General features: G+C 38.6%; 1 long non-coding RNA gene and 1 pseudogene across 1 annotated transcript; one reads left to right on the top strand and one right to left on the bottom strand.

Moving 5' to 3' along the window:
• Nucleotides 1-16,781: 16,781 nt before the first annotated feature.
• On the top strand, nucleotides 16,782-17,471 carry LOC111204754 (annotated as a pseudogene).
• A 1,625-nt stretch (nucleotides 17,472-19,096) lies between these two features.
• On the bottom strand, nucleotides 19,097-20,651 carry LOC106422693. The gene is made up of 5 exons (XR_007320589.1): nucleotides 20,457-20,651; nucleotides 20,015-20,194; nucleotides 19,478-19,863; nucleotides 19,315-19,383; nucleotides 19,097-19,236 (listed from the first exon to the last, which is right to left on the bottom strand). It is a non-coding gene; the product is annotated as an uncharacterized LOC106422693 (long non-coding RNA).
• Nucleotides 20,652-22,012: the final 1,361 nt, after the last annotated feature.

The following is a 22,012-nucleotide window of genomic DNA, read 5'->3' on the forward strand; positions in this document are numbered from 1 at the left end:
ATTAAAACCGTTTTTGAAAATTTTTAAAATTACTTATGCGTGTTCATTTCTGTGTATAGTAAACACTATTTAAGTATAATTTGATTTTATAACGTGGTTAGTTAGTTAATCTAGTCATTTTAGTTTAGGGGTTCATTTTAGGGTCTAGGACGACTTAATATTTTGTCGTCTGAAAACAGACGACTAAATATTAAGTCGTCTGTTGTACATTATCAGCCAGAATAAGTCGTCTAAACCGGACCAAACCTTAAAGTTTACCAATGTACTTTTAAAGCTAACCGGATTATTTACCCAATATATAAGGTGATTTTTTCTTTTTTTGTTTCATTTTTCGCGAAATTCAGAAACCCTAACAGTTCTCTCTCAAAGGCGATTTCGAATTCCCACGATTTCCGAACAAACCATCGTTCTCAACGTCGGCTATCTATCTCACTTCATTCTCACCGTTGTCGCCGCAGCTTCTTCTAACACTAGCGCCGCCGATTCCTCTAAACCCTAGCGCCGCCGCTTCCACTATTTCCGAACAAACCGTCGCCCTCGCCACCGTGGTCACCAACGTTCTCACCGCCGCTTCCTCTAAACACTAGCGCCGCCGCTTCTTCTAAACCCTAGCGCCGCCGCTTCTTCTCTGTAAACCTTAGCGCCGTTTCTCTGTAAACCCTAACGCCGGTAAGTCATCAATCTCGAGGAAAAGATGAACATAAAACGTTGTCTCTATCACCGTTTCACGTTTATTTTTTCAGATCTATAACCGCAATGACGAGTACTCCAACTCCTTCTGCGACTAATCAGGTCCGCTTTGTACTGGAAGACTTGTAAGTAATTTAAGTCGTCTGGAAAGTCTTCCAACTGGACGACTTAGTAGATGACTTAAATATAAGTCGTCCAACTGGACGACTTTCCAGACGACTTAATTATAAGTCGTCTACTAAGTCGTCTGGACTTATATTGTTGTCTTTGATTATTTTGCAGACAAAAAGGATGGATATTCCAGAACTCCCCCGTAGGTTATACACATCAGGGGAAGAGCCAGAGGCCCACAATAGCATTTCGTATCATACGGATAACAGCAAGTTGCATACTGCTCTTAGGGAAGAAATAAGTCGTCTGGAAGGTTTTCCAACTGGACGACTTACAAATAAGTCGTCTAGAAGGTTTGGACGACTTATTATAAGTCGTCTGGAAGGTTTTCCAACTGGACGACTTACAAATAAGTCGTCTAGAAGGTTTGGACGACTTATTATAAGTCATCTGGAAGGTTTTCCAACTGGACGACTTACAAATAAGTCGTCTAGAAGGTTTGGACGACTTATTATAAGTCGTCTGGAAGGTTTTCCAACTGGACGACTTACAAATAAGTCGTCTAGAAGGTTTGGACGACTTATTATAAGTCGTCTGGAAGGTTTTCCAACTGGACGACTTACACTGGACTTCTAAAAATAAAATACACTGGACGACTTACACTGGACGACTTACACTGGACTTCTAAAAATAAAATACACTGGACGACTTAGTAGAAGGTAGTCTAAAAATAAAATACAATTGAAGGGATAGTAGAAGGTAGTCTAAAAATAAAATACACTTGAAGGGATAGTAGAAGGTAGTCTAAAAATAAAATACACTTGAAGGGATAGTAGAAGGTCGTCTAAAAATAAAATACACTGGACGACTTAGTAGAAGGTCGTCTAAAAATAAAATACACTGGACGACTAAAAATTTAGTCGTCTGGACGGGTAATCAAGACTGGACGACTTAAATTTAGGTCGTCTGGACAACTAGTCAACTGGTTGATACACAAAGACATGCTCTATGGGTTTTGAGTATCTCCAGCAAGTTTCGAACTTGTCTATCACTTGTAACATGAATGGGAAGACTGCCTGGAGCCATCATCATTTCTGCTGGTAATGAGTAGCTAATCTCCACACTCACTGTTCTCATGTCCAGGTTATAATCTTCTTGAGCCATTGCAACAAGTTCAGCATGTGTTGAATCTTCATTCAATAAAAACAATCTTGCTCCTTCGAGATCATCAACCACAAAATCCCAACGGAAATCTCTCAACAACCATTCTCCATACACTGCATGTAACTGAAAAATCATCTGCAAATATTCAAAATAAAACACATTAGTAAACATAGAGAAAATGAAGAAGTTCAATAAACATTGCCGAAGACGACTTAGCATTAAGTCGTCCAGAAGACTTAAAGGTAAGTCGTCTAAAGAGGTCACTTTTGCAATTGAAAATTAAAAGGGACGACTTAATTCTAAGTCGTCCGGCTTTGTTTGTTAAAAAAAAAACTTCAGACGACTTATATATAAGTCGTCTACGAGAAACGGGCTAGTTTTGCATTTGACCGAATCGTGTCAGATCTTTGACTATTTCTGGACGACTTATAATTCAGTCGTCTCTGGGAAAGTTAAAATTTCAATATTTTATGAAAACTTGACGACTTACGTGTAAGTCGTCCTAGGTTAGTTTTGTAATTGAAAAATAAAACTTGAAATTTAACTTTCTCCAGACGACTTAGATGAAAGTCGTCCAGCTAAACGACTTAATTTAAGGTCGTCCGGGATAAGCAAGGTTTGACCAGAAAATTGGGAAAAATTCTGGACGACTTTGCTTTCCAGTAAGTCTTCTACGCGAACAGATCTTGAAAAAAAATTCAAATTCGTACCTTAAACTAGGTGAGATGACTTCGTTTGCACACAGGGTCTTCTCCAACCACCCAGAACCTCAAACGAAAGCAACTGTAAGTCAAAACGAAAGAAATATGGCTCTGTCAACCATAGCCCATATTTTGAATCAAAAGCTTGAGTTTTTTGGATGAATATACACTACAAGAAAACATCAAGGATTCTGAGGGAAAAAATCGTCGGAATTTCGTCGGAATATCGTTATTCCGACGAAATTCCGACGAAACACGTCGTCGGAAATAATTCCTCGGGAATTTCTTTTTTCCTCTGAAATCCCTCGGAATTTTCCGACGGAATTCCGAGGAAATAAATTTCCGAGGAAATTCCGAGGATCCCTTGTTTGTCAGAAAAAACCTCGGAATATACCGAGGTAGAACTTCGTCGGGATAATTCCTCGGAAGTTCATCGATCGATGCGTGTTTGAACATATATACATCGATCGATAGGAGTATACCGACGGACTTTTTCCTCGGTTTATTCCGAGGAACTGTTCCCTCGGTATATTCCGAGGGATCCGTTCCTCAGAATTTTCCGAGGGAGTTGTCCCTCGGAAAATTCCGAGGGAAATGTCCCTCGCTATATTTTTTAAAAAAAACGGATCGATCGATGCGTTTTTGTTCAAAAACGCATCGATCGATCTAGTGAAAAATATAATTAATTTCCTCGGAATGTAAAAAATATTAATTTTTTTGAAAAAATAAAATTTCTGAAATTTAAATTCGAAAATATGAAATTAAAAGTAAAATTGAAATCATATTAATTAATATTCAAAGTTTCACAAATAAAAATAAAACATTCCGAGATTGGGGAAAAAAAAAACTACGGGTCTGGCACGTCCGGGAACACCTCGTTCGGGTACATCCTCTGCATCATCTCCATCATTTGCTGGTTCAGCCTCCTCTGTGCCTCATAGCCCGCCTGTTGAGCCGCCATCTGGGTCTCCAACAAAGATATTCGATCATCTTTGTCCTTCAACTGAGCCGTAAGTACTTCTGGATCAACAAAGGGCGGTGGTGCAGAAGAAGGAGGAACCGACCGGGTGCGACGACCCAAACCGAACAAACGTCCCTTCTTCTTTGGAACCGACTGAATAGAAAAAAGCCAAATTTAGAAATTTAAACCAAGAAATAAATGAATTGAACTTTAAAAAAAAAGAACTTACGGATTCAACGATTTCGTTGATTCGAAACCGGGACAAGTTGGTCGAAGCCGTCGAAGCGTCATCCTCGGTTTGAAGCTGAGACACTTCGTCTACCACCTGAGTTTGGACCAGGTCGACCACGTCCCTCACAAGACCGTCATCAATCTGGCCGGTCTTCTTGTTGGTATACGCCCTCCTCATTAGGGCGAGATCATCGACCGGCTCGCCATCATTTTCTTCCGCCTTGAAAAAAAACATAAAATTAAAGAAACATTAGAAATTAGAAGAAATGCACAATAAATTTAAATTCTGAAACTCAAATAATTGAAGAAAAAGCGGTTGAACTTACCATGCGATCTCCGAGAGTGGCAATAGATTGAGCACCCAAGTTATGCTTGTAGATGCCCTTCCCTTTACGGTCGCTCCTGCGGTTGGTGGAGTTGGTGGAAGAAGTTTCTTTCGTCTCCTCCTTATCCCAATGCGCACACAACTCCTTCCAGACCGTGTCGTTCATCGACTTTGGGACCTTTTAATTAAAAAAAAAAAGAAAAAGTTTAATAAATTAAAAAATAGTTTAATAAATTAAAAAATTGTTTAATAAATTAAATCGAACCTTATTGATTTCCCACTTCTTCTTCCACTCGTGGATCTGCTTCCCATAGTTGTCCATTACTTTATGGACGAAGTGGTGATAGATAAAGAGCGTCTCATCGGAATTCCAGTTGAACTCTTGCTGAAAAAAAAACACAATTAGTAGAAAATTTATATTAAAGATTAAAAATATAAGTAAAAAATTAGAATACTTACCGCAAACTGACGAAACCACAGAACCTGCTTGTCGGTTGGGAAGTGAGTGAAAGTCGGATGTCCACTGTCGAGGGCCGAGTACATCATACGGTTGATCCATGCGCTGATCCCGTTCCCGGATCGGTTGAACCTTATTAAAAGAACAAACGGTTAATAATGAATCCAAATTTAAAGAAAAAAAAATGTTTAATTACCATGTTTGACCCCGTCCATGTGGATACGGAGTGAGATACGGAAGATGGTCACGACCGGGCTGTTGAACCAACTCCGCAACCCTCATCACTCCCGGAGGACCCGGAGGAACAGGAGCGGATGCAGCAGCGGGAGCGAGAGGAGCATGAGCGGGTGCAGCAGAGGGAGATGTATGGTTGGAGCTGTGGGGCGAAGGGGAATCCTGAAAATGGCTGGAATCCCGAGACTGGCTCCCCGTACCACCACGACCACGACGCTGTCGAGGCCGGGTCTGATCATCATGAGACCTGTAAATTAAAAAAATATATTTAATAAATACAGAAATATATAAATTAATTTTTTTTATTAAAAAAAATCCCAAATAATTTAATCACAGAAAAAGATTTATATATATTAAATTTTTTTAATAAATATATAAAAATAGTTCTAATAAACAAAAAATAGTTTTAATAAATAAAAATTGTTTAATAATTACAAAAAAATAGTTTTAATAATATATATATATATGAAAAATATTTTTAAATCCCAAATAATAGTATTTAATCACAAAAAAAGTTTTATAGATATTTAAAATGTTTTGTAAAATCCAAAAAATCGAATTTATATAGAAATTTTTTTTGTAAAATCCAAAAAATCAATTTATATAGAAAAATCGTTTTGTAAAATACAAAAATCGATTTTATATACAAAAATCGATTTTATAAATACAAAAAATAAAAAAATTATAAAAAAAATTCTAAATCAATTCAACAAAACAAATTATTCAACCAAATCACAATTCTAAACCTATTATACACCAAATCACAATCCTAACCAATCACCCTAACAAAAATCTATCAAAACTACACAAAAACCTAACAAATAGAACCTAAGAGAGTGGGATAGGGTCGTTACATGATTTGTGTAAGAGAAGAGGGAGATCGCCGGAGATATCGTCGGATTTCAGGGGGAAATCGCCGGAGAGAAAGAGAGGAGTCGCGCAGAGGAAGAAGAGAGAAATGGGGAAGAAGAAGGGGCTCGTGGTTATAAAACCTAGGGTCCGACGGACATTATCCGTCGGAATTCCGTCGGAATTCTAATTTCAATTTTCGCGAAATATTTGCCCGGTAAAATGAAAATATTCCGAGGAAATTCCGACAGATAGTAAAATATCCGTCGGAATTTCCTCGGAATATTCCGAGGAAATACCGAGGAACTAGTGTTTGGGGTTTCAAAACATCAATTTTTTTGCCGTATTTCATTTCTTATACAATTGTAATGCATACCATTGAGGATTCTTTGTATACATGAGCATAAACCATGAAATAACAAATTTCAAAACTAATTGAAAGTATTCCCTTTACCGTTCATTAAAAGGTATAAGTGTTTCTCTTATGTTGCGAGATTTCGTTCATACAATCGGAAAAGTGTTAATTATACGGTAAGGAACAAATTTTTGACTTCATAATGAACGTAAGACACTTAATAAGGGTTATATAGGTGTTATTCAAACGGCAAAACGTTGTTTTCGGTTTAAAAACCCTATTTCCTCGGAATTTTCTCGGATTATTCTGAGGGAACTCCGAGGAAACCCTCTTTTTGAACAAAAACAAATCGATCGATTACTAAGATGGCCCGGGCCGTAAGATTGTGATCGATCGATGAGAGTATCCCATCGATCTATCGACAATCTGAATTGTTCCTCGGAATTTCCTCGGAAAATCTTGTATGTTTTTTTAAAAATGCATCGATCGATGCGTTATAGAACAAAAACGCATCGATCGATTACTAGGATAGACCGGGCCGTAAGATTGTGATCGATCGATGAGAGTATCCCATCGATCTATCGACAATCTGAATTGTTCCTCGGAATTTCCTCGGAAAATCTTGTATGTTTTTTTAAAAATGCATCGATCGATGCGTTATAGAACAAAAACGCATCGATCGATTACTAGGATGGACCGGGCCGTAAGATTGTGATCGATCGATGAGAGTATCCCATCGATCGATCGACAATCTGAATTGTTCCTCGGAAAATCTTGTATGTTTTTTTAAAAACGCATCGATCGATGCGTTATAGAATAAAAACGCATCGATCGATTACCAAGATGGCCCGGGCCGTAAGAATGTGATCGATCGATGCGTTATAGAAAAAAAACGCATCGATCGATGCGTGTTCGGAAAACAGAATTATAAGGCAAAACCCGACCTTTTTTGGATCTAAACCTTAGAACTCTCATCCCCTCCGATTTCCCCTATAATTCGCCCCCCCCCCTTTCTCTCTCTATAATCATCCGATTTGAACAATTTTGGGCTCTATTCCACTTGATTTTTCGAGCTCTACCTGATTCCTACACTCGTCTTCACCCTAAGACAGGTATACTCCGCGAATCTCCACATTCTGAAATCGTGTTCTTGAGCAATTTTTTGGGTTTTGTGAATTTCTTATTTCCGTGTTGATTCCTTGATCAAATATGCATGAAACAGATGTTTAAACATGGAATAGAACACAATTGTCTGTGATCAACGAGTTTGGAACATGATTTGAGATGATTTAGGGATAGAGAATTTTTTTCAATTTCGTTTTTTTTTATCACAACTCGATTTCGCTTTTCATTTTCATGTTGCTTTGAGTTCTTAATTGATTATAACCATGTTGAGAGCAATGATTCTATTTTGTAGAGAATGAAGCGCACGAAAACATCAGCAAAGAAAAACACACAAGAAGAGGGTTCGTCACAGCTGGAGAAGCAAAGGCCAAAGAAGTGGGATAAGTCTGATACCACCCACTACAACAACATGAAGAAGGTAGCCGTTCCGGCTACACAACTAGCATGTCCTGAGACGACGACAATATTGGGAATCAAAGCAGACATTGAAGGACTGTTCCAGAACATGGGTCTAGGCCAACTATGCAACCTCAAGGAACCCACTTATCCGGAGTTGGTACCCCAGTTCATAGCATCCGCATACGTCACCCGTCCCGATGATAGCCATCAGGAAGGTTTTCTGGCATTCGTAGTGCAGAAAGTATACTATGAGGTATCTTTCACAGACCTCTGCGGACTATTTGGATTGAGTGCGGGGGAGAGGACATATGGTCTTTATTGGACTTCTGGGAAACGATTGGCACAGGGGTTTATAGATCTTCTCAGGCAAAGGAGTCACTTATCCGGAGCCCAGTACTGAGATATGCGACACGCCTCATTGGCTCATTGCTATACGGGACAACCACAGCCGCATCAGTCACGCAATGGGAGTTGTGCCTCCTGTACCAAGGTGTGAGGCATTTGCTACCGGCATTTGGAAACTCTACATTCCCACCTGCTACTGCCTTCAACATGGGAGCGGTGCTGGCGGCAAACTTAGCAGGATACAAGGGGAAAGTAACCAAATCCAAGAGCAATGCATGTGGATTTGGTGCAGTGATTACTCGGATCCTTAGACATGTGGGTGTAGACTGCGAGAACCAGCAGGTAGCACTGGACAGATCGAACAACATTGCTTGGAACTACCTGGATGTCATTTCTCTAGTAAGTAAGGAGTTCATAGCTGGTCCCCACTCGAGGATCCATCGGGATGGTCCTTACGTCTACGTATTCCAGGACCGAGCGAAGAAAACACTCTACTGCCACCTGCCTCAGATCGGCCTGACTGCTCTACTTTCAGAGGCTGCAGTTGAGTTCCTACCCCCTGCTACCGCACTAGTAGACAAGCCATCCTTCTTCACGCCAAAATATCAGACCAAAGGCAAGGGCGTGGTTGATGAAGAAGGACAAGATGAGGCTGCACAAGCCATTCCAGATGATTCACAACCCCATCAGCTACTCCCATCAGACTCCAGCCAGTACAAGCTGCAAGAGCTTCCACCGAACGCCACTTCGCGCCAGCAACAACATTGGAGAGATCAGAGCATAAAGACAAACAACGACATGCTACACAAGATCTGGGCTGCCATTTCACGTATCAGGCCGTGTCGTTGCCAAAAGGATGATGTAGTTCATCGGGACAACTCTCCATCCAGCTCTGGTTCGGGTTCGAGTGGTACACACAGGGTAAGAAAGAGGTCCAAGAGACCCAACGATGCAGGAACATCTGGAGCAGGAGACGAGGAGTAGGAGCTATCACCGGCTATTTTATTTTCTTTTCTATTCTAACGTTTTATGGTCTTATTTTCTGTTAATTTTGAACTGAGTTTTTTTTTAGGTTTCTTAATTATGAGTTCGTATTTCTTTTACATGGTTTCTTTGTTTTATTTGGTTGTGTTTTGTGTAGCTTTTAATTCGTATTCAGCTTTGCCTTGCTAGATAAACCAAATAACTATTATCCGAGGAAAGAGGTTATATCAAGTGTTCCTCGGAATTTCCTCGGTATTTCTTAAAAAAAAAAAATAATAAGTTCAATGGTAGTCTGTTTCCGAGTCATCATCACCAGATGAATCTGAATCTGGATCTTGGTGAAACTCTCCAATCACTGGTTCATCCTCTACGTGAACGACGGCTTCCTCTCCAAAGTCGGTTAAATCGACTACAAGGCCAACTCCAGCTAAATCTTCTGCTGCACTACAGTTGCCGGATGTGCTTGGTTGTAGTGGGTCTTCCAGCTCAGAACTTCCCTGAACTCGGCCTCTCGGGTTGAGTCTTGTAACAGTAACCCATGGATCATCTCTGTTCCTTACCCGGGGGTACTTGATATAACAAACCTGTAACATTTAGAAAAATTATAAATTAATACACATGATGATGAATCATTCTGAATAATTAACATTTAATTACCTGATCGGCCTGGGAAGCAAGAATGAAAGGATCATAATATTGCAGCTTTCGCCTCGAATTTACTGATGTAACACCAAATGCATCTGTTCTCACACCTCGATCTGGGGTGTTGTCGTGCCAATCACAATAGAAAACAGTACAGCGCAATCCAACCATGCCCAAATACTTGATTTCCAAAATCTCATGTATGTGTCCGTAGTATACATCATCTCCTGATGCAGAACAAACGCCAGCATCATAAGTCGTACTCGAACGTCTCCTCTTCTGAGTTGTGAATGCATATCCTCGAGTACAAAATCTCGGATATGACTTCACAACAAAGTTTGGTCCAACGACCATCTCACGTATCCAATCGTCAAATGTTTCACCTCTGGCCAAACCAGCAGACACCTATTAATAGCACATATATATATATATATTATATCAATAAATGTGAATTAGTATAAATATGTGATAAAATATATTTTAATTTGTTTAAAGCACTCACATAAGTAAACATCCATCCAGTAAATTCTCTCTGCTTCATTTCTTCTAGTTCGTCCTCTGTGGCGTATCTATACTCGAACCGCTTTTCTGCCATGAAAATCCTGTATATGATGACAATAATGTAATTAATTAAGATTTAAATTTCAACTTGTTAAAATAAAAATTTGTAAGCTCATTTATTTACCTCTCATATTGAAGAACGTCTTCGCAGTTGGTGAGCAAATATGTTTGCAAATGACTGCGCTCCTGCTCAGTAAGTCGACGGTCCTTTGGTTTTCCGCTAAGTCGTCCAACGTCTGTGAAAATGTCTGGAACCGTAACATGATATGTTGCCCGTTCGCCTCTATCATCATGCCGAGCAGGTCTTCTGTTTTTGGTCTGAACTTCTGCTGGAAAGTAGTACTCGGCAAAGTTTGAAGTTTCTTCATTGATCATCTGTGCGACTATAGAACCTTCCACCCTACTTAAATTTTTCACCATCTTCTTCAAATGGAACATATACCGCTCATACAGATACATCCATCTATACTGCACAGGACCACCAAGTTCCAATTCTCTTGCCAGGTGAATAACAAGATGCTCCATAACATCAAAAAATGAGGGAGGAAATATCTTCTCAAGGTTGCACTGAATCACGGCTATGTTAGTCTTCAAATTTTCAATACCTTCAAGAGTCACTGATCTCGTGCATAAATCGCGGAAGAAACCACTTATCCCTGCAATTGCTTCATGAACATTTCGTGGTAATAGTTCCTTGAAGGCGAACGGAAGGAGGCGCTGCATCATTACATGGCAATCGTGGCTTTTCAAGCCAGTAAACTTTCCTTCCTTTCTGTCGATACAGTTACGCAAATTTGATGCGTAACCGTCTGGAAATTCCACATCGTTTGAAATCCAATCAAAGAACGCATCTTTTCCCGCTGCATCAAGTCGGTATATGGGAAAAGGAGCCCTACCATTCTCATCAACATGAAGTTCTGAACGAGCACATATATCGACTAAATCCAGTCTTGACTTCAAATTATCCTTTGTTTTACCTTGAACATTAAGGATCGTGTTCATGAGATTGTCAAAAAAGTTCTTCTCAATATGCATGACATCTAAATTATGCCTTAGCAGATGATCCTCCCAGTATGGCAGATCCCAGAAAATACTTTTTTTGTGCCAGTTATGTAGTTCTCCAACAGCATCTACCGGAAAACGCTCATGTCCACCGACTTCTGGCGTCCTTTCTGCACCAAAATCTCTTAGTTGTATCTTCAAATCTTTCCCACAAATTTCCGGAGGTGGACTGTCAAACACCCTCTTGTTCTTCGTAAACAAATTCCTACTCCTACGATATGGATGATCAGGTGGTAGGAATCTCCTGTGACAGTCAAACCAACACGTTTTCCTTCCGTGCTTTAGTTGGAAAGCATCAGTGTTATCTTGACAATATGGACATGATAGCCTTCCATGCGTTGTCCATCCAGACAACATACCATATGCTGGAAAATCACTTATTGTCCACATTAGTACTGCCCGCATTTGAAAGTTTTCTTTACACGAAACATCGTATGTTTCAGCACCTTGAGCCCATAGTTGTTGCAACTCATATATTAGTGGCTGAAGAAACACATCAAGTGATCTCTTAGGATGCTCTGGTCCGGGAACGAGAATCGAGAGAAACAAAAACTCTCGTCGCAAGCACAAGTTTGGGGGGAGGTTGTATGGTGTAAGAATGACGGGCCATAGAGAATACTGTCTTCCACTCTTGCCAAACGGACTGAAACCATCAGTACATAATCCAAGGTAGACATTTCTTCTCTCATACGCAAAGTCGGGATACTTTGATTGGAAATGCTTCCACGCTTTTGCATCTGAAGGATGTCTGATCTCACCATCTGTTGAGTGCTCCGCATGCCATCTCATTGGTTGCGCTGTGCGTTCAGACAGATACAACCTCTGCAACCTTTCCGTCAAAGGTAAATACCACATCCTTTTATATGGCACTGGAACTCTTCCACTCGTATCTTTATAACGAGGCTTTCCACAAAATTTGCATGTAACCCGCTGTTCATCCGCCCTCCAATAAATCATGCAGTTGTCGCTGCATACATCTATTACCTGATACGATAAACCAAGACCAGCTACGAGTTTCTGAACCTCGTAGTATGAACCAGGAGCTACATTATCCTCGGGTAGAATACCTTTTACAAAATCAGCAATCGCATCCACACAGTCTTCAGCCAAATTATAATCTGTTTTAATGCCCATCAATCTTGTAGCAGATGATAAAGCTGAATGACCATCTCTGCAACCTTCGTACAATGGTTGCTTTCCAGCATCCAACATATCATAAAATCTCCTAGCTTCTGCATTGGGTAAATCTTCCCCTCTAAAATGATCATTTACCATCTGCTCAGTACCTACACCATAATCTACATCCGTTCTAATTGGTTCTTCTAATCTAACCGCTGGCTGAGGTTCACTAGTACTACCATGTTCATAATCAGTTTTCCCATGATGATACCAAATTTTGTAACTTCGTGTAAACCCACTCAAATATAGATGAGTCCAAACATCCCACTCTTTAATAACCTTTCTATTTTTACAATTAGAGCAAGGACATCTTAACATACCTGTTTTTGCTTCCGGTTGTCGGTGAACTAACCCCATGAATTCAGTTATACCTCGTTGGTATTCTTCCGTAAGCAATCTCGTGTTCGGATCCAAATGAGGTCGATCGATCCAAGAACGAAAATAATTTGAAGAAGACATATTTTTTATGAATCAAATTCGTGTGTAAATAGAGTAAGAGGGAGGATGAAGATATGAAGTGAATGAAGAGGAAGAGGAGTGCTTGTATTTATAGTTTAAATCCTGCCGACATACCGAGGAAATTCCGACGGAATTCCGACGGACAAAACTAGTTCGTCGGAATTTCCTCGGAATTTTGTAAAATCCCCCAACGGCTCTCCAACGGCTATAATATTTCCTCGGAATTCATCGATTTTTTCCGAGGAACACAGTTTTCCTCGGAATTTCCTCGGAATATTCCGACGGATTGTAGTTTCCTCGGAATTCCGTCGGTATATTCCGAGGAAATTCCGAGGAAACCCAATTTTGTGTTTCCTCGGAATTTCCTCGGAAATTCCTCGGTATATTCCGAGGATTTCATTTTCCGTCGGAATGTCCGTCAGAATATCGCTGTTTTCTTGTAGTGATAGAGAGAAAGTGAAATAAATGTTGTTTTTAGTTCATAACAATTGAAACAGAGAGAGTGTAAAGAGATTTACGTGCATTAAAGGGCATTAAAAGCTCCAAACAGTTCGTACAAGGTTGTTGCCATTATACATTGCAGTGGCAATATTGTAAATACTTGAAGAAGATGAGGTTGAGACAGTAAAGAAGCCATTTTCGAAAAAAAAAAAAATGTTAATGGCATTTTCGTAGATAAAATGCAGGTGTGGGGTTAAAATCTCAAAAAAAAAAGAGTCAAAAGAAAAGGTTAGTTTTCTGTTTGACTCCAAGTTTTGAATCACTTTTGCAAAAAGCCCTTTAAATTATGGAGTTTTGTTTATTATTTTTTCACTATTGTTGACACTTATATATGTTGATCGTGAAGACTTACAGTAAAAGATTGGATGGAAATTGTGGAGTTTGAATTTTAAATATTAACCAAATTCCATTTCCTTTGACCAACTAAATTGGTGGTCGTAAAATTATAGTGGAGTTTGTGTGAAACCAATTGTTTTATCAACTTCACGTGTTTGGTAGCTGTTAAAATTGTTTAGACTCCGTAGACGCCGCCGTTTTATCTCAAATAAGAGTCAGCAGGGCCATTGGGTTGCCGTGTGTAGCATGATCCATGAGAGTAGATGTAACGGCCCGATCCCCCGGCGTCCGACCGGGGTTATCGAAAGGGCGTTATGGACACGTGTCTACTCATTTAGACAATCCTACGTGTCCCGTTACTGGTCCCGAGAGCCGACGGGCGCATAACCTTCTTTGAAATACCGTCACACCCACATCCATATACTTCTACTTACAGTCTTGCGCACAAGGAAATGGAAATGGAGGAGTGAGCAACAAGTTACTCAGTGAAGTGGCTCTAGACCAGCCTACCCACATGACACTCTATACTACTCTATGCGGGAACTAGGACTGACTAGCCACTACAATCTGGTAATGTATTTTTATCATTTCATACTGTCATCACTAATTGTCCACATTCAATTCCATACATTTCTAGCAACCTAGTGATCAATCATTACAATGAACTCACTCATTGCCACACACGTTAAACCCTAGACTTAACCGACTCATCATACCAGACCGACTCGATCCTATGACACCTTTAACTCCCTGTTACCCGACCATGAGCTAAAAACCCTACAATGCACTTCCTTTTCATCTTTTCGTCCTTTTCAACAGTGGGTAGCCCCAACTAGGCTTCTACCCCATATTCTTGTGGATTGGCCACATCTCCTATGGGTGCTTCCATATTCTTGTGGATTGGCCACATCTCCTATGGATACCTAGCGTGGACTACTACCCCACATACTTTCCTTAGACCCTCTATATGCTTTCCCACCCATGCTTAACCTTAACATCATTCTCTCATACTTTTACTTATCCTTTCACTTCCTTATCATTTTCACTTATCCCTTCCCATTCTCATTTACCTTCCTTTTTCATTCATACTTGTACTTGGGACTCAATTCACTAGACACCACCCGCTATCGGTGTCACACACAATACACATCGCATTCAAGTTCTACTTCAATAACTTTTATAATCATTACTCGTCTATCGTCCTAGCATTTATTTCTCTCTAGCATCCTAACTTCAATCACAACAACACATGGGACAACACATCCAAACATATTAGAATCAACTACCAATCAATCATCACCACAACAATTCAATTCAGTTCAACGAGTCCCATTTATCAGTATGAGGGTTCTTATGCATCATGTTCCTTTCATCTAACATCCTAGCAATAATCATGATCTATCATCCTAGCTTTCAAACAGGGTCTAATCAACCCTAACTCCAACATAAAGGAGTATACAGTACATGAGAACAAGATGGGTTCAAGACACTCCACCTTAGCCTAGATCTGGATCCGGATCTGGAAACAAGAGATAAGGGAGAGGAGATCTGAACAGATCTGGAACAAGGAAACAAGAAAGCTGCGAGATCTGACCACCACCACCAATCGGCTGCAACCACCACCACCACACGGTACCGGCAAGGAGGAGGGAGAGAGAGAGAAGTAGAGAGAGAGAGGCTTGAGAGAAGAAGAGAGAAAAGGAAAAGAGAAGCTTGACGGCTAGGGTTTCCTAGTCTCTCTAAATCTCTGCAGAGCTTCGCTCAAGTTTCAGAATGAGAGAAAAGGGAGGCTGCATCTCTTTTTATAGGAAGGGGAAGGGAAAACCCTAGGTCTTTGCCAAATGGGCCGTAGAGAAGCCCATATTCATAAAGAATTTTATGGGCCAGGAACCGGGCCGTTACAGTAGAGAATGGTGCCTTTAACCGAGTAATGAGTTGTGTATAGGACATATCCATTGTTGATTAATATGACTTGTGTTTTAACTTGCTTCTCTCTTGCCTTTTTATGCAGGAGAACGCATCAAGTATTTGATATGGCTGTTAGGGTTTTCAAGAACATACTACAGAGAGAGACATGGAAATTGGTCGGAACCTTGGAAACAGGATTCTTAGAGGGCTTGACCGGATGAAGACATCAGCGCAGGTTCTAAGCCCAAAACAGATAGAGCCAAGCATAGGCAAGGCGAAGAGACTATTAGATTCAACTCGTCTCAAACCGCATGCCAGCACGAAGACTCCTCCGAGTAATGAAGTCGGTAGGCACTTGTTCTTGTCTTTGAGGAACCTTCGGCCCAAGTTTCCCCAGCTATCTCAATGATGATGAAGATCAAGCCGCCAAGACCCATTAGAAGTACCACTCAGCACGCGATTGATAACCAAATATAAATAGATACGGTGTAATATTAATTTGGAAAAGTGAAAATACCGGGCAGTTCTAAATTTGTGTTTACAAGAGCTTGGAGATGATAAAACGTTCTAAGCATAAACTTCAGATAATCACATGAGTAGCGGTTACGCCTTCATCAATAAGTTTTTAAGGAATGAAACGTAATCTTGTACATTTTGTGCATCTTGCAACTTCAGACCTATCAACTTTTATAATGGAACCGTCCATCTTTAGTGGACGGTAGTGGTCGGCGCGAACAGCTCTGTGAATCACCGAATTCTGCGTATGCAGTCAGAAGAGGAAGTCAACATTTTTTAAAACCTCTCTTTACAATCCAAACTTTATATCATGCCAAGTGTAGATTTTTTTTTAATTTTAAAAAATAAGATGGAATAAATCATATTTTACATTGTGAAGAAGACCATACCTTTTTATCAAGGAAAAATGAAGGGATTCCCATAAACTGATCAACAATGTATTAAGAAGTTCTATCAAATCCAAGAGCATCAAAGGTTGAGTAGTCAGATATCCATATTCAAATGTCAAAAGCTACTGTATATGTTAAATCGAAATTGGAAAAAGAAATGAACAGCGACAATGTCCATAACATTTTATAAATATACATGATAATTAGTTATCAAAAAAAAAGATGGTTAGTTATAGTAACTCATATCACACTATCACATCCCTAAGTGTCGAAACATAAGAAAATGGGGCGCATCCTATGATCTTCTCACTGCCTTCACTCATCCTTCTCCACCAAGCAAGTACATCTCAATCTTACTACAAACCAAAGGCTCAAGCATTTCTGCACCCTATTTACAAAGACAAGACCACAAATCTCTACTCCTTGCCTTTGACCATCGGCTCGAACCTATACAGCCAAAACTTCCTCATTGACCTCAACGGAGCCGCGCCGCTATTGCTAAACTGCACCGCCGCCTCCACCTCCTACCACTCCATCAGATTCGCAAACCCGAACTCTTCATGTCCCAAGAACACAACCAATAAGCCCCTGTGCCGTAAATACGTTTCAACATCGTTTACGGATCGACCAGTCAATGCGAGGCTCCTCTGACATATTGTTGGCTTACTATACACACCTAATGGAGTATACTCCATGGACGTCGAAAGATCTCTACGTTGACTTTGATGTGCACTGACGATGCTACTGCCTTGAAACCTATCCCCAAGGCTTTCGGTGGATCCATTGGGCTCGCTAACAACCACTTATCTGTTCCCTCGCAGCTTGTCTCCATGTACAAGCTTCCTCCAAAGTTGTCTCTTTGCTTGCCTTCCACGGAAGGTATGAAGTCTTATCACAATGGTGACTTTCGGATCGGCGGCGCTCCTTTTTTCTATATATCTACCTTACCTTAAAGATGCGTCTAAGATCTTTTCCTCGACGCCTTAAAGATAATTTCTTGTCTTTCTTGATCCTTTTGCTATTTGAGTCTGCTCAATATTTTTAGTACCTTTGCAAAGTGCGTCTCAGAACTCAATGCAACGTACAGCCTGTACGAAGAAGAACACAAAGTGGCGTCTCAGATCCGTGTTTCCACGATATTTTTCAACAGCATATATCCAAATATAACAACAAACATGAAGTCGAGGGAAAAAGATAAATGTCAATGAAAGCCAAGCTTAAGATCTTATTAAGCTTGTCACCAACAAAGGTTTCTCTGAGTTATTAGATAATGTGAGTCCCTAATGTGTACATGACATGATTATGATCTAAGAGAACAAAAGCCTTTGCGAAAGGAAAAGGCAAAGAAGAAGCAATGTATTCTTCAAGCAATGAGTCAAAGAGAGAACATGAAGCATTCTTCACAGCAATCAAATAGTTTTGGAGAAGTGGTGGGAGAGACTTATACGATAACTTTCAGTTTCTCTTTGATTTTCTTTTTTTCCTTCAAGACCATGTTGGCAAAGCCTTGCATCGCTCTTTGGTGGATCATACAAAGTCACAGTTTAATGCCAATAAATCAGAAACGTTTCATTTTAAGGAGGATAAAAAGACATCAAATCTCAATAATTTTAAAAGAAATGTCACTACCAAAAATTTACCAGACAATACAGAGGAGAGAACATCAATAAAATCTTTGCGATAAGTTGTTACTAGCAATTTTTATATGTAACTGTAGACGGTAGAAGTGACGAATCAGTTAAATTGAAAGATATGGAAGAGTCTAGAGAATGTAACTTCTATGAAGAATCCCCAGCTGTCTTTGCTTTGGTAACTCATAGTAAAAAACAAAGGGAAAGTTGAGGAGCTGAGCCCCCGCGCTGTGTTAAAAGATACATGTGTTGTTGTACTTTAAACTGTCGAGGTGGAGTCAAGTGGTTTGCTTAGTATAGTCATAGTGATTATCAGAACAGATGTATAAGAAGAAGAGAAAAGATGTCTACATTCATATTAATGCACATGTATAATGTTGAAATTCTATTTAAATGGAAATACAAATGAAGATAGCGAATGCGAAGAGGACGTATATCTCAATATTAACAGAAACATAAAATGGGATTAAATGTTGTATCATGGATTGGGAATGTGACATCAGACAAAGTAGGGTTGTTCACAAACTCCTCACCCAGAAACACCTTCAGTATTACAATCAATCACAAGTCAAGACCACAAACACAAGTAGTTCTTAAACTTGAAAAAATGAAGTTTTCTTACCCGTTGCCGTTGGTGGGTGAGGAAGGAGCTGAGCCCTCTGGTGCACTGGAAGTAGCTTTTCTATTCGATTAAAGGTCTCTAACAATATGTCTGCTCTTTCATGCTTGGAAAGTATAAAAGCTCCAAAAAAACTCTTACCCCTGCGTTAGTAATAAATCTATTGATCAGGAACAGAAAAAAACAACAAATAATAAGGTTTTTGTATAAATTTCTGAAAATGAGACTATTACCATTGTTATCAACGAAATCAATTTTCCATCTTTAGGGTCACAAATATGTGCAAGAGCCAAATCAATTCGCCTTTGTATAATCTTCTCAGTGGTTCTCATCAGATATAATAATTGGTTCATTACCTGAAAGAAGGGTTTGGCATTAGGGGACTAAAACCAAGGCTATACTTAACTAACAACCAGAAGGTCTAACAGAAATAGATTCTCACAGGCCCATGAATCTTGTTATCTAGCCTCTTCAATGTCCTCACCACACAATCCCTAGTCGGCTGTAGATAAAAGACTATAAATCAGAATTTGGAAACGTCATAGATTGGTTTTACAAACATAAGCAGTCAAAAACATACTTGAACGGTGAAGTTGTCATCTTGAAGCCTTTGGATACCTCCAGCCTTAATGAAATCTGCTAGATTTTCCTGTTAACAAAAATCTTGTTTAGGTACTCATGGTATGTATAGTTACTATAAGAAATAGCTGTATTCAAAATTATTTATTGTGAACTTAGTTTACCTCGTTATCTGCAAGGCCTAAGCAAATGCAATATTGTGTTGGACAGATCCAGTATTCACATCAAGAAGATTTAGTAGTGAGATGATGCCTCCTCTTTGTCCGATGCCAGCTTGATTGTGTGTGTCCTGCAACATTTAAAATATTGCATTGAGAATATACCAGCGTATTAAGATATGTTCCAAGCAAAAAAAGAATTGCAACTTTTGTTCTTATCACATAAAAGGTCTGATTTAATAATAATCATCCATAAAGAACCAGATTCAGGAAAACACAAGTGCCTGAGCCAATCGACCAAGAGCAAAAGCTGACATTTCCACGACCTGCTCATCTGATGACTGAAGCATCTTAATCAATGGTGTAATGGCACCTCTCTGGGCAATGTGCACCTGCATTATCATTTTGTCGGTATGTTAATACAAGTGTTACATCCAAGTTACAATATTCTCGACGACATGCAATAATCTGGGTTTAAGAAAGCATTTGAACATGCAATGACGCTAGTATCTATATTATTGACGATATGCAGTGGAAAGATACCTTTTTAAATAAGGATCTCTTAAATTCCCCAGAGCTGTCACACTCGAGACATTGACAACGAATGGTCCTTTGTTTCTTGGAGACAGCACGGCTTAACTTGACCATGGTGTAAGGCACCACTGGAATAGCCATGATCGTCAAAATGAAAATGGGAAACAATGCGCTGAGTTTTCAGGGATCCTGCAAGGAGAAGGTCTTCTATAAATCTGACATCTAAAAACAGAATAAATTCATGATCTGAAGTTATACTAGGGCTGGATCTGAGGGTGTCCATTGAAATTAGGGGTTCTTCGTCACGGCGATCAACTACAATAGATCCCAACTAATCTAGGTAAGGTCTAAACCGATTCAAATTCTTTGCGACTTCTCCTCTGTTTGGATTTGTTTATCTAATCTGTTATCTTTTCATCCAGGAAGAGCAGTGTGATTCCAATAAACTCACCGCCTTTCTTTTAATGTTGCGGGAATCCCAGAAGCGGAGGAGACGGCCAACAATGAATTGAGTGGTACGACCAAGCCGGAGAGAGTCAAAGCTTGAGTAACTGGAGCAGCAGAGAGAGACAATTTTAGGAGAAGTAGAGGAAGCCATGAGTTTTTTTTAGTAGAAGAACTCCTGAGATATATAAACGACTTCGAAGATATAGAGACCTTTTTCGCTTTAAAAAAAAAAAATTTAAGTGGATCCCACTACCTGCCGACATGGACACCGTTAGACTACCTGCCAACATGGACACCGTTAGAACTGAGCAAAAAATGATCTATTATAATATAGATTTTTTACTTAAAATATAAAAGAAATATATAGGTATTGAATGTTATGAGTGGAACGACGAAAACGCATGGCAGAACAGAAATCATGGTACCATTCATCTCTAATAACTATACAAAACACATGATGTGGTTTAAAATTAAAAAAAATAATAAAAAAAGAAACAGAAAGTGCGTTTTAGAATACGCACGCGAACCACAGAAGTAGCAAAGTAGGTGTGGTTTGTTAAGTGGTTTAGTGGTTTAATTTTTTTTTCTTCTTTCAGAAATTTTGTTTGTGTATAAATAGATATAAAAGAGGGAAATTTTGCAGATACAACTTCAAAGCAACTAGCAAAGGTATGGCAATATATCTGGAGTTTTCTTTATTTCAGTTTATTTTTTTTTATTTAATTTCATTAACAATTTTTTGTCATTTCATTTTTTTTTGCAGGTGCACCTTGAAATCACATTTGAATTTTGGAAAGGTACACCCATGAATCTTAAACGTATTTCAATTTTTTCACATTTTTAGTTTATAAATATTAATAATTAAGTTTAAAATATATATTTTAATCTTATTTTCATATATGAAACAAAAAACTGTTATTTTAAAAATATAATAATACAATATAAACTACTATATATTTATATATCAAAACTTAATTATTTAAGTTAAATTATTATAGAAAATTTTTAATTGCGTAAAATATATTAATGTTAATTTTCTAGTTGGTGGTTGTTTTCTCAAAGTGTTTTTTAAAACATTTATATTAAGTTCATCAAGTTCTACATTGGAAGCAATTGAATTGCTTACACCATTTCAAGTTTGTGTGTATGGATTTTTTTTTCATTTCAAATTTTTCTTTTTACATTTCATTTTCATTAACTTAATATATATATAAATAGTTATGTATAAAATATATTTAGTCTAATTTTTGTTTATAAAACTGAAAAGAAATATAAAATATATGTAATATACGTAATATAAATTAGACCATTTGAAAGTACGTGTGTAAGAAAATTTGTTCATTTCAGTTTTTTTTTTCATTTCATTTTCTTTAACTTATTAAATATTAAAAGTTCTATTAAAAATATATTTAATATAATTTGCATTTATAAAAATAGAAAATTATTATTTTTAGAAATATAAATATATGCAATATACATAATATAAAATAATATATATGTAAAGATTTATTTATTGAAGTTAAAAATGTACGAACAATTTTAGTTGTGTAGAATATATAA

This window comes from Brassica napus, chromosome C3 (assembly GCF_020379485.1).
Source record: "Brassica napus cultivar Da-Ae chromosome C3, Da-Ae, whole genome shotgun sequence".
In the NCBI taxonomy this organism is placed as follows: Eukaryota; Viridiplantae; Streptophyta; class Magnoliopsida; order Brassicales; family Brassicaceae; genus Brassica; species Brassica napus.